This window comes from Acomys russatus, chromosome 26, assembly GCF_903995435.1.
Source record: "Acomys russatus chromosome 26, mAcoRus1.1, whole genome shotgun sequence".
Classification (NCBI taxonomy): domain Eukaryota; kingdom Metazoa; phylum Chordata; class Mammalia; order Rodentia; family Muridae; genus Acomys; species Acomys russatus.
The window spans coordinates 34,600,599-34,614,950 of NC_067162.1; the positions used below are offsets into that span (position 1 = coordinate 34,600,599).

Below are 14,352 nucleotides of genomic sequence, written 5' to 3' on the forward strand. Positions count from 1 at the left end.
TAAATATTACCTAAAAATAACTTAAACTTTCTCTGAAGGATTTTTCATACACTACTCAATGAGCCACCATTTCAAAGAATGCTCCTCAGTGGCATTTCATATATTCAACATGCTGTTCAACTATTTATTTCCAGGATTTTTCTTTTAATAATCCCAAGAGGGTACTCTATACCCATTAAGTATTTTTCCCATGGGACCCCTCTGGGAAACACTGGCTGACTCCCACTCCTAAAGACACATTTAAAATTATTATGTTTGTGTGCTTGTATGGGTGTATGTGCACATGAGTTCAGGTGCTACCTCCCTGCCCCCACTAGAGTCCAGAAGAGGGAGTCAGATCTCCTGGGACTAGAGGTGGTTTGGGGGCTGCCTGACTTGGGGGCTGGGAACTAAGGCTCTTTGTGAGAGCAGTACATGCTCTTAACCGTTGAGCCTTCTCTTCAGCACCCCTCCTCCCAAGTTCTATGGATTTACTTATTTTAGACCCTTTTGTAAATGGATGATAACGCACAAACGGGAGCCATTTGTACCTGGCTTCTCTCACTTGCCATGGTCTCAAGGTTCCCAGGGATGGCTTTGCTTGACTGTGGTTAATGATGCTCCTGAGTTGTGCCAGGGAGGCCAACTCACAAGCTGAGTGATAAGCCACAGAACTTGAACTGTGTAGACATCATGCATGTTGTGGGATGCCCTGGCTTGATTAACACAAGCAACGAGCTCGTCTCTTTTCAGACACCTTCATCTCCCAAACCAATCTCCAATGGAAAGCTTTCAGCTCAAAAACTCAGTGGCAGTGGTGTGTGTGTGTGTGTGTGTGTGTGTGTGTGTGTGTAAATTTGCTACATTCTGGAATATTCTATAGCAACAGATGCTAGCCATGGATTCTCAAGCCTGGCTATATGTTAAGATCACCTGGGGAAGGTTTTTAAAAATGCAGTGCCTACGCTGGGCTCATACCTAATGATTTGGAGCTTGGGGCAGCTTTTCTTTCTTTCTTTCTTTTCATGGTGAAAAAAGTGTGTACATAGAATTATCCAGCTGGGCTCCGTTTAGATGATCCCAGTCTTGTTGGCAACATCCAGAACACTACAATCAGAAGCCAACCGCACCCACGCCTTCTTCTCTCCGTCAGGCCTTATCAGAGTGTTGACTTTGGTCACATCAATGTCACAGAGTTCCTTCACGGCCTGTCTAATCTGGTGCTTGTTAGCCTGGACGTCCACAGTGAACACAAGTGTGTTATTGTCCTCTGTTTTCTTCATGGCTGACTGGGTAGTCAGGGGGAATGTGATGATGGCATAGTGGTCGAGCCTGTTTCTCCTAGGTGCACTCTTGAGGGTATTCGGGCTCCCTCAGGAGCCTCAAGGTCTTGGGCCACCAGAATGTGGGTGACATGCAGATCTTCTTTTTGTGGCTGTGGACGTCTTTCAGCACTGCCTTCTTAGCTTTCAATGCCATCTTGGAGAAAAGGTAGGGCAGCTTTTCATAACCCTTGAACTATTGACACTTGGGGCTGTGTAAATCAGCTGCCCTGGGCTCCAAGAAACACTTATCAGCACCCTGGAGCCTAGACCCCACCAGAGGCCAGTGATGGTCACCTTCAGCCACAGCTAAAGGCTGTCCAAGAGCTTGGGGTGTGCATTTCAAATCACCAGGTTGAGGGTTAGTGCTCTCTAGGCAGAATGCAACCACCATAGATTTGGACAGTTTCAGCTGGTTCTGATGCAGCCAGCCTTGAGAACCAGTGTTCTGATGGTGTTTCCTGTCCTACCTCCCTCCAGCCTCCATGTGTTCCTTTAGCCCCAGGAAACTTCAATTCAGCCAGTGAACAACTTCGGAGGCTAGCAAACAAGCTGAGGCTGCCGCCAAGCATCAAGTGTCTTTCTGGTGAGCAAGGGCCTTTAGTTAATGAAAGATCTAAGCAAGGTATAGAAAAATGATATTACCTTGTCTTGTAGAGAAATGTAGGTCAAGCCCCTGTGCTGGAGGATCTCTGTACATGTTTTCAATGAGTAGACATTGAAGTCAGTAGTAATAATAATAATAATAATAATAACAACAACAACAACAACAATAACAACAACAATAATTATAGTAAGTATAATAATAATAATAATTTATTATTTAAATATATAATTGTGTTATGTTTTGGACAGGAAATGGATTCCATGGATCATGTACTTGGACACCTGTTCCTCAGATGTGAAAAGGACGTAGGGCCTGGCTGGCCTCTGTGGGTCCTGGAGGTGAGTCTCGAAGGATGATAGTTTGGCCTGCTTCCTGCCCCAGTCCCTCTGTCCAGACCCTCTGCTTCCTGATTTGCTAAGATGTGAGGACATCTTGCCAACATGCTCTCTGCCTTGCCTTCACCACCATGACAGACCATACCCTTTGAAGTAGCCATGAAGAATAAATTTGTATTAAAAATAAAGCTTATGGTGGGGCTCAGTGGCAGATACCTGTAATCCTACTACTCTGGAAGTGAGGCCAGAGGTTCAAGAGTTCAAGGCCAGCCTCAGCTATACAGTGAATTAGGGGCCAGCCTGAGCTACATAAGACCCTCTCTCAGAAAATAAAGAGCAGAGGTCCTATGCAGACCGAATTTTGTTTATTTTGTTCTCTGCTCATCCAGACTTACCGATTTCTGTATTCTAAGAAGTGTCCAGCTTATATTAGTTTTAGATTGATAATGTGAAAAGTCAGTGGTAAATTACAAGTCAGAGAAGAACAACATTTTCTTGTCTCTGGAAGAAGTCGAGGTTAAGGACCATGAGATCTAAAACTTCCGGTTAATAGAAAACTAGTTGAAGTTTTTCAGTCTAACACCAGACGATGCCATTGTATAACATGAAAGTAATTTGCTTGCGAAAGGTACTGGGCAGTGTGATAAGGGAATTAATTCTCTCCCACTGCCCCTCAGCCCACACGTGATAGAATACAGTGTGATTTGACAGTGACAACACTAACTATGACTGAAGAAGTTCTCCCAAAGGAGAAAATAAAATAATTCTGCCCAGGGAGGGAGTCCACATCAGCTCATATTATTAAAGACTCCTGCCATGCACACAGATCTGAGCTACATTGCAAAAGACCCCCAAATAAAATATTTAAGAAAGGTAGGATACGAACCTACTGATCACAATTTAGATAGGGACTTTGGACCTGCTCTTGGGGGAGGGTGGAGGGAAAGGCCTTGGAATGAACCCAGTGAAAAAGGGTGGCTCAGAAGAACCCTGTTGAGGGGCACTCAAACGCAGCCAGCAAAATCACAAAGATAATTCATTGCTATTTTAAGGAGAAAGCTTGAAGGAAAATGTAGTGGGAGTTTTTGTTTCTTTAAAAACTCAGTTATGTGCCAGAGGTGGTAGCACAGGCCTGTAATCTCAACACTTGGGGAGGCACAGGCAGGAGGATCTCTGTGTGTTTGAGGCTAGCCTGGTCTACAAACTGAGTTCAGGACAGCCAAGGCTACACAGAGAAACTCTGTCTTGAAAAACCAAAACAACCAACCAACCAAAAACAAAACAAAACTCCAAAACCTGAGTTATGTTATGTAACATGTTTTTATTTTAATTCCAGCTGTGGAATATGGGGCTGATTCAGATAGTCCACAGCAACAGGCTGTCTCAAGCAGGGCTTTGAGAAGGGTGTGGTCTTTGCCAGCTACAGATACTTTAATTCTGGGGACTCTGAGAGGGAATAAATATCAGAGCCCAGAGAGTGATGGGATGAGGGGCATCCTCTGATGGGATGAAGGTGCTGATCTCCCTACTGCTCCTGTTATGCCTGTTCCTCGAGACCCCCGAGAGACCACCAGGAGACAAAACCGATGCAAGCACAAGAGGATCTTTATCTGCAGCTCCAGCCAGGCTCTGACGGTCACCAATGTGGAGGTACCCCGAGAAGAGTCCTGAGCTCTGAGCCGAGGGTAATTTATAGGTCCCTTTCCCTCCCAGTGCACCCAAAATAAGGAAGTTCCAGCCTGGCGAGCGCCTATTTGGTTGGGATACGAAAGAGTATATTGTGCTCTAAAATGATTGGTTGTGAGAGGATGCCAAAATCGCAAACAGTTCTGGTTTTCTTTGTTCTCTCTCTGGGCCGGTTTTCTAGCAACCCTATCTCCTATGGGCGGAAAGGAATGCAACACGGGTGGCCTGCTCGCCAGGCGTACCTCATCATGCCCGGTTTTTGCTCAGGCCTGTTTCTTAAACTTTGCCCCAGTGGTCTTGAAATACAGTTTTTAATTCTTTTGGTCTCTCACTGCTGGTTGTTTTTGTTGCACTTTAATGAGGAGAAGAAGGTGGAGAGATCCTGACTATGGGACTATGCCCAAGGGACTCGACGACCCTAACCAATAGGAAGTAGTCCAAAGAGAATTAAGCCTCCTCTCCCCAGGGGCTTTCTTTCTCTCCTACCTGGTGTTGTGGTGTTGGAAGGGACTGGAGTGAAGGGAGATAGAGGTATGAGAAACCCCAAATAAAATAGATTAAAAAGCATGATAACAGGAAAAACAAAAGCTGGAAGGCTATGTTGATAATCTGAATCCAGTTGCTGGAAGTGAGCAAAGTCACGGGATGCTCATGGGACTGAATCCTAGTGCCAGAAACACAAAATTTAGAAAACATACCACAGAAAGGCTAGAGAGAAGAGAGCCTGCTGCTCTTCCAAAGGACCAGCGTTCAGTTCCTAGCACCCATGCTGAGCAGCTCACAACCACCCACAATGCTCCAGGGGATCCAGCGCTTCTTCTGGACCCTATAGGCACTTCATACATGGGCACACACACACACAGCCACACACATGCACATACACAGAACAAATCCTTAAAAAAGAAAATTTGCACCGGAGGTGAAATCCGATTGTACATGTGCCAGTAATGTGCATCCTGCCAGGACCTACAGGAAGCCAAGCTCTCAGTTGCAGGGTACAGGGAGTAGACCCGCCCCTCCCCAAGGCACTGAGCAGGTGGTACATGCCGGTAAGACATGTTTGCTTTTAAATCACCGTTTGTGTTAATGTTAAGGTCTTGCTCTGAACACTCCTGATGTTCATTTACCTATCAATAAGCAAGCGTGTTGGGAAAGGGGACAGCTTGGTTCTTTCATTGGAAGCTGTTGGATTTTTCCCTTGCTAGTTTGGCTGCACTAAGGAAAAAAAAAAAAAAACAATTGCGGGTTTGGTCCTTTCTCCTCGTGACTTAACACCTCCATTGCTCATTCACACCCCCCCACCCCACCCCACCCCACCCCCCTCTCCCCATCAATCCTTCTTGGTTGTTGCTTCTCAGTTAAGTAGCCAGCTGGACTGCCATGACTCGGGAACAGGGATCGCCTCCCTTTGAGACTGCTGTTAAAAGGAAGATGCTATGATGAGTGCAAACATGAAGCTTCCTCTGTTTCCATGAGAGGTTGGCTGGGATTGGTTGCAAACGCTTCTCCTGTGGCTATAGAAGCAGGGTATTTGGTTCACTCCCTAAACTAGATGGAAGACAGCCTTCCACACTCCCGACCCCCATAGTGTTAGGCCTAATGCAAGGCTTCTCTTAAGTTGCCAAGCAGGTAACATGGAGAAGGGATAACCGAGCAGGATTGGGCAGGGTGTGTGTGTGTGTGTGTGTGTGTGTGTGTGTGTGTGTAGGGGAGTTGTGGGGATGAGGGATGGGCTGGGGAGTAGGGGGGTAGGGGTATGGGTTGGGGTTTGGGGTTGGGGTAGCCAGCACACTGAGCTTAGAAATGGTAGAGCAGTGGAAGTCTTAAATCACAAGAAGAAAAGGCCAAACCCACAATTGCCCAATTAAGGCAAACTGTATCTCGGGGTGCACCAGGGACTGGCCACCTGGCAGTCTCACTGTATGTCAGCATTTAAGAGAGCAGCCTCTACTGGCCTCTTGAAGTCCCCTTGATAGGAGAGATGAGGTGTTAACAGGACTGAGAGAGTCAGCTGCTACACATTGTTAGAAAGATGGAGGGAGCAAGGGTAAGGACGTGAGTGGGGTCACAGACAGTTTCTGTCAGATCTAAGAAACAGGAACCTATTCTTAATCACACCTAGAAACCTTCACTTGCAAGGACTTAACACGGGACAAACAGGAACTTATTTTTTTAGCTACAGAGAGGAACCTTAGCCTGTGGAGGAGCTTAAGTGTCTTAACAGCAAACAGAGCCCTTGGCCTGCAAGGTGTATTGCTCCTTTTTTGGCTTCCCATTAACTTGCAAGTTATAGTGTTCCTGTTTCAGTTCACAGAAGAAAGGGCAAGAGTTGAGAAGCTGGTAGGCTTCTGTGGAAGAGGCAGAGCCACAGGACTGGCTGCTGCTGACAGGGACAACCACAGCAGCTGCAGCACTAAAAAAGTGGCCGCAGCTGCTCCGCAGATGATAGTGCCCGTGGGAGTAGCCATAGCAGTAAGGGACAACCAAAACAATTTAGGAGGGCATCCAGGGTGGGAGCAAGAGGGATGGTGGAAGTAGAGATCCGAGGCAGAGGGAGGATGGAAGGCTATGAAGAGGGGCTGGGGGACACCTCAGTCAGTCACAGAGCTTGCTATGAGAGCATGAAGGTCTAAGGTCACACACAAAATGCTGGGTAGGACCATGTGTGCCTGTAATGGGAGTGCTGGGGAGGCAGAGACTGGGCGTTCCCTGGAGTTCGGTGGTCAGACTGCCAGGTTTCATCAGTGAGCCTCAGGTCCCCTGCAGAGACCCTGTCTCAAAAAGTGAGGTGGAACGGCACCTACGTTTGGTGTACTTGCTTGAAGGAGATGGACGCCTGTGAAGAGGTATAAAAGGCATCTTCTTTAGGTGTGACAGCCAAGGAGCTATCCAGCAGCAGCCATCAGATTCTAGAAGCTTCCTTTCTCAGGAAGACTTATTCAGGAGGGAGAATGTACTGCTCCGGCCCCGTGGGCATCGAGCGCCCTCTGCTGGGCATCCTTAAAACAGGCCTAAAGCATGGCGCTTACCGTCAGCGTCAGGTAGAGGGGTTGGATTAAACTGATGAGGACCAGCCTTGACTCATGGTACACACGCTCTGTGGCTAGGTATGGGGGCAGAGTGAGCATGTATATGGAGTGGATGGATTTGCTGGACACTTGGAGCAGCTAAGTGGGCGCAGGGGTACGCTGAGATGTCATTGGTGTGTCAGTGTCTAAACAGATTGAGGCCTGTTGCCCCCCTTGTAAGTACAAGAATGAAAGACTAGAATGGTGTTTACAAATAGGTTTCATTGTAGAAGGCTTGGTCTGAAGTGCGCACGCACTTTGTTTTCTGGCGGAAGCTCTCTTGGTGGTGAGTGAAGTTCCAGGGGCTTGGTTGAGGGACAGTCAGTTAAGGACTAACGTCCAGCTTTGATGAATGACGCCAAACAACCGAGCAGCAAGAAAGAGAAACGCGAGGACAGATCACAGAGTCTCAGAAGGCTTGGCCATTCCTTTCCAGACTGTTGCTTATTTGCCTGACAGCACTCTCAGATCTTTTCTCCACCATGACCTGTCTTCTGAGGTCCTGGACTCATTCACTTGCCCTCAAAAGAAGAAGTTATAACGTCAGAGGGGCCTTAGGTAACCTGGATACTGAAACTAAGTCAATCTAACATCGTATATACAATAGGTATTGCAATATATGCTGGCTAATTTTACATAGACTTGGTGCAAACTAGAGTTATCTGAAAGGAGGGAACCTCAATTGGGAAAATGCCTCCCTAATATTGGGCTGTAGGCAAGCCTGTAGGGCATTTTCTTAATTAGTGATTCATGGAGGTGGAGGGCCCTGCCCACTATGGCTGGGGATATGCTTGTGCTGGTGGCCCTGGGTTCTATAAGAAAGCAGACTGAGCAAGCCATGATGATTAGCTAGTTCGCAGCACTCCTCCATAGCCTCTGTATCCACTCCTGCCTCCAGGCTCCTGCCCTGTTTGCGTTCTTTCCCTGACTGTCTTCAATACTGTGAAAGTGTAAGCCAGATAAACCCTTTCTTCCCCAGCTTGCTTTCGGTCATGGTGTTTCATCACAGCCATAGTAACCAGAACTAAGACACAATGTCAAGTTTTAGGAACACAGAAGCTGCCTTGTTGGCCTGTCATTTGTCTCCAGTATGAGACTAAGGAAGGGACTTTGTAGCCTTAGTGAGACCAAGTGCTCTGTGTTCTGCCCCTTCCACGTAGGCAGAATCAGAGCAGTGCTTTCTCAGCATGAGTTTGAGAGACTGATGAGAAGATATGGCAACTGTTGTTGCCATCTCAAGGATGCGGACCTGCCGCCAGGACTAGTGCGTGAGGCAGTCCTGTGCACTGAGGGCTGCTGTTCTTCATGCACACTTGTAATTTCCCTTCTCGCTGTCTCGACACAACTGAGTGTCCTTAATGCAGTGTATCTGATCTTTCAGGGCATCTTCAGGGTGTGGAATTTTAAAGAGCCAAGAGCTCATCCATTGCTTTTGCTTTTTTAATCTCTTATTTTTATTTCCCGACGCGGAGTCTTACCAATTCCATTGCCACTATGTAAAGTGGAGGCCTCGTTGACATTGTGTGTATAAATTCTGTATCAAGTGGCTTATAAGTAGCGCATATGTTTAAAAGGTCCTGGAATATACCAGGAAGACTATACCATGGAAGCTATACCATTCAAGTGCAAGAGCCTAGGAAAGCTTGGGCAGCTCCGTGGTGTGCGCACTTATGTTCTGTCCTTTGGTTCTTCTCTGCTTCAGTGGTATTGAGTATTTTCATCTTGACAGCATTTCCCCCCTGCCCCCAGCAGTCTGATGCAGAGGTAGGTATGGTATAGAGCTTTCAAATCTCTATAATTTTTTTGTGTTCTTTCATTTCTAGAATAACTTTGAAGTGGCATTTATGTTTTCTATTTCTTACGTCAGATGTTAAGACCGATGACGCCATTAGAATTTCTATTGCTCTAATGGAACACCACGATCAAAAGCAGGTTAGGAAAGAAAGGGTTTACTTGGGTTTATTGTTGACCAGTGGGAGGAAGGTAGGACAGGAACTCAAACAGGGCAGGAGCCTGGTCAGGCAGGAGCTGATGCAGAAGCCATGGAGGTGTGCTGTTAATCAGCTTGCTCAGCATGGCTTTCTCAACCTGCTTTCTTATAGAACCCAGGACCATCATCCCACGGGTGGTACCACCCACAGGAGGCAGAGCCCTTCCCATCAATCAATAATTAAGAAAACGCCTTACAGGTTTGCCTACAACCCAATCTTAAGGATTTTTCTTAATTGAGGCTCCCCTCTCCCCAGTGGCTCCAGCTTTTGTCAAGCCAACATAAAGCTAGCCAGCACAACTGACATTGACAGCAAGCCTACATCAACATAGGGAGTTTCTGCAAAGAACAGCATGGCGATGTCCTGTGGATTGATGAAAAATGACATCCCAGAAACTTGAGAACATGGGAAGGACCAGAAAATCCTCATTATGGCAGATATTTGAAGAAAGGTTCTAAGAATCCACTATTCGAGGAAACCCTTCCAATGTGAGGAGTATTTTTCTTACTGTGTTAGACGTCACAAGATCTACACTGTGAAAAAAATTCTTTGTGTATAAGGACTATGGGAAGACCTTCGATGGCAATCCATCACTAATCCAGGATCAGAGAATGTGCACTGCAGAGAAACCTTATCAGTGTGAGGCATGTAGCCTCCAGTGGTAATGCAAATGAGATATACAATAGAAACAGACCCTATCAATGTGTGGAGGGTGGAAACAGCTTTACCAATAGTTCTGAGTTTGTTATAAGTAGGAGAGTACACACTGGTGTTGCAGGACATTCAATCACACTCTGTACTCTAAGACTGCGTACTGGAAAACCCTGTTTCTAGTTGTGGTGTGGCTTAGCCCTAGTACACACTTTTAACCTGAGAACTTTCTTAAACAGGACTAAATAAAGTCAAGCATAGGCTAAGAGCAAGCAACCAGTTGACAGGGAGTGAACATAGGAAAAAGCCATAGAGAATAAGAGGAAGTCCAGAGGATGGATAGAGAGACACACAGGAAGTAGAAAGGAGGGACATTCAGTTTGAGCGGTTTTTAAGACAGAGTGGAGAAGGAGAAAGGGATTTTTACTTCTGGGATGTTGGCTGAGTAAGAAGGTCGGCGGGGGGGTGTTTTATCTGCCTCTTTGATCTAGTAGGCTTTCACCCCAACATCTGGCTCCTGAGTCTTTACTGGTAAAATTGAACATTTGGGACTTTGTTTAAAAACAGCATACTGTGGAGAAACCCTATGCATGTAACACGTGTAGAGAGGTTCTCACTAATAATGATCCACTGACATCAGAAAATTCACACTGGAGAGAAACCTTATGTGTGTACTGAATGTGAAAAAAAACTTTGGGAGGACTTTTAGCCAACAATCACTGTATTCACACAGGGGGAAGCCTTACTCTTTTTTTTTTTTTTTTTTTTTTTTTTTTTTTTTTTTGCCTTACTCTTATAAAGTGTTGTGACAGCCCTTCAACTTTCCTACAGAGCTTACTCAGTGCCAAAGAAGTCACAGTAAAGGGAAACCCTCTCAGAGTGTGTGTCTTGTAGGAAAGCCTCTACTGCTAAAGAACATTACAAAGACATCTAAGAACCCACACTGTACATGTGAGGAGTGTGGGAAAGTCTTCACCAGGATCAAAATCTCCATTCTGGGAAGAAACATGATGACTATAGCAAGTGTGAGAAGTCCTCCAGGGCCCCTTTGCAGGCAGGTCTTTACACACGTATCCATTCTGTCAAACTTGGGCTGCACATCTGCCATCTTGGCCACCCAATGTTGTTTTATCCTTCTTTACGGTGATAGTGTGCTTAGTTTTGGAGCCTGCCTCCCACTCGAAAGTGGAGTGTGTGTCAGAAGTCTGGCTTTTCTGCACATTCCTTCCCATGAGCCATAGTTACTGGTTAAGCTAAGAGGACCATTCTGGATACCTTAGAGGGTGAAGATAAACTTAGCACAGCCCAACCAAAGTCCTGAAAGCCAAAGATCATTCAAATCTTAGAGATTGTGTTGAACAATGACACTAAATCATACGTGAAGCTAGAAATGTGTGTGTGTGTGTGTGTGTTTAAATACCAGTAACCAATAACTTCCACTTTTGGCCCTTCTAAATAAGGTGACAGTTCATGCTAATTTCCCTTCCTTGAAACAGTATTCTGAATTATGCAGAGCCTTATCAGTATAACAAACAATCTGTTTCCTTCTAAAGATGTCACAAAAGACAAATTTATCTGGGCATGCAGAATGGAACATATCTGTCCAACACTCAGGAAGCTGAGACAGGAGGATTGTGAACTCAAGGCCAGCCTGTGCTACAAACGACAGGACACACATTGTAGGAGCACTGATGGTTTCCTGGGTCTTTGGACTTTGGTGCACTTGGGGGTTGTAATTCCATAAAGCCAACATCCTTTTCCAAGACTCTTTATAACAGGGTGGGTTGGGATTCTTTGATTTTTTTTTAATACAGCAGAAACTGTGGGGTTGAAAGCTGGCGCTGTTGCATTGTTCTGAAGGTTAGCATCCCTGTAGTCAAGGTCAGGGAGAATCTAATGCCCAGTGCATCATGTTAAGGAAAACATCCAGGGCCCCTTTTAGATATATGCAAGAAGAAAGTTCCTAGGCAACACCCATGAGAAAGCAGGTCTGATGGTCTTCCTTAGCGGTCAGCTCTTAGTTTTATCTTGGTGCCATCTTGTTTGGATAACGTGAAATTGCTATCATTGCAGAAATGGACATCAGATTGTGTCTGTCTTCTCTGTGGTAAAACATCCAAGTTTGATGGCTGTGAGCAAGTTTCGGAGAAGCTAGGCAGAACACGTACCTGAAGCAGACCGTCAGTGCAACCTCTCCCCCTAGTTTATCCTTGCGTGGGTCCAGGCATCACACGTGTGCCTATGTAAGAGAGCAATCACGGTTTCTACTTCTTGTTTTCTAGCCTTCTGAACGTTACAATTCAGCTTTCTCATATGATAAGGCATACAAACATCTGCCACTCACATTCCTGTTGGCTCTTTAAGCCAAACCAACACCTCTGGCTTTATTTCTTACTAATTTTTGGTATGTGGCTGTGCTTCCCTGTGTCAGATAAGTATTTAGAATGATGTTGTATATTACAACTTTACTAAATTCCTAGGGTTCTTCGTTATCTAATGATTTTTGTCTTAAAATCATTATTGCAAGATATTAATATAGATACCATTTTCTTTAATTCAGTACTTGTCTCTGGGATATATTTCCATTTTAAAGCTTTCAATTCTTGCATGTTCCCAAGTATTAGATAAGCTTTATTAATGTCTAACATTTCCTCCCAGGGGAACTTTAGAGTCAGTTTCAGAAGTTTCAGAATCAATCCAGTTGGATTTTATACTCTTCATTACCAGAAACTTGCCTGTGATGTTACTCTTACAGTGTGGTCCTTTTGTTTGGTTGGTCCTGAGTATTTGAACACACGCATGCGCATGCATGCACACACATGCATGCACGTGTTCCCATCACTTCTTAAACACTTATTAAGCTTACTCTTTATCTAGCTTTGGTTGCTTTATGGATGACCTTTCCTTCCCTAATATGTATTTATCCACATGGTAGAATGCACTCTCTATTAAATTAATTAACACTATCAAGGAGTACATGAGCAAGGTGTAGTGATGCACTCCTGAAATCCTAGCACTCAGTAGGTCAAGATAGGAAGATCATGGGTTCAAAACCAGCCTGAGCAGTAAGTGTCATGTGACAAAACTTTAACTGGGAGGTGCAACACACACACACACACATCTACTTACCCCAGATAGGGAACCCACGGCACTCCAAAGTACAGATACCACTGAAGTCCAATTTGGTGAGCCAATGAGTTTTATTTGGGTTATTTAAGGAAGACTCCAGGATGTCCAGAAATGACTCCAGGATGGCTTTGTCACCAAAGACTATCCCAGTAAGCTGGAGACCTGGAGCACACTGCACAGCCTGTGGCTCAACAGGTTGGAAAGTATCCTTTCTAAGTGACTCAGTTGGTCTATGCCTCTTCCAGGTGGCTAGACTTATTTCTTCTTCTTCAACACCGCTGGTATGGTGCAAGTCTTCTATGAAGCTCAGCTTCCATCTTCGGAGGGAGAACCCTCAGTTTTTATTGCTTAATCTGGTAGGGAGGAGGCTTGTAAATCTGGTCAGTTCCAGGGACTTCCTGAAGCTATTTTGAGCTGCTGACCTTCTTGCTTAAAGAGCTTCCTGCAGGATAGACTGTTTCAATCTGGGAGGAGGAAACTTTAACCGAAGGGTGAGCCCGGGCCAGCATGGACCATACAGTGAGACCACACCTGGGGGAAAAAAAGATATAAATGAAATGTTGAGCTCCAACCAGACTCATGTTTTTGGCACCGTTTTCACAGAGAAATGGATAAACCCCATCTTTGTTGCAGGTCCTGTGATGGTATGGGGAGCACATTCTATGCATGCTATTCGTCTAGAGAACAGCACGTGTGCAAGTGCAGGAACAGAAAAGAGAATGGGTGGGTTGAGAGCCTGGAGAGGTGGGCGGGGCCACACTCCACCTTCGAGTACAGCAGTATGTGGCAGAGGTGGGGGTGGGGGATGGGGAGGGCAAGCTGGAAGGAAGGGAGAACTAGGTTATCAAAATCAGGAAGGGGGAGGGTTTTTGTTTTTTGTTTTGAATCCTCAAGAATTTCATACATGCATACATGTAATGTGTTTTGACCAAACCTATCTTCATTCCCTCCCCTCCAGCTTCTCCCCTTCGCTCCCTACCCCTTTCCCTACAACTTTGTGTGCTCTTTCTAAAACTCACTGAGTCCTCTTAGCGCTGCCAGTGCTGGAGCATGGGCAACTTCCCAGGGACCACACCCCTGATTCAGAAGAAAATAGACTCCCCCTCCCCCAGCAGCCATCAATTCTGGACAGCTCCTCCATGAGAGGCTGGATTTTGTGAGCATCCCCAGTAAGGAGAATATCTAATGAGGGTCTGACCTAGTGGCTTTTAGTACTGTCTACCTTTCCCCCATGGTTCATTCTGGGACTTTATATATATATATTTTGCTTTGTTTTGTTTACATTTGATGGCAATAGTGTGGTTAAATGGTGGATCATAGTCAGAAGTGCCACAAAGCCTGCAATATAGGACAGTTTGCCTACAGAAGAAGACTTTAGACTTGCAAGTGGTCGTTCATGTGAGTGAAAACCTTGACCTGAATCTAGGCATGCTCATGCAATTTTAACATGTAGTAATTCTAGGAATCTAACTACAGCATAATGAAGAGAAAAACCATCCCGTGTTTCACTCACCCCTTTGCCAAAAAGCATTCAACATTTTAGATGACAGGTGGGTGCGTCAGAGAGGTGGTTACAGGAAGATT

General features: G+C 45.4%; 1 pseudogene; it reads right to left on the reverse strand.

Annotated features, from left to right (window-relative positions):
* Positions 1-1,049: 1,049 nt before the first annotated feature.
* On the reverse strand, positions 1,050-1,458 carry LOC127209269 (60S ribosomal protein L23a-like; annotated as a pseudogene).
* Between the last annotated feature and the right edge of the window lie 12,894 nt (positions 1,459-14,352).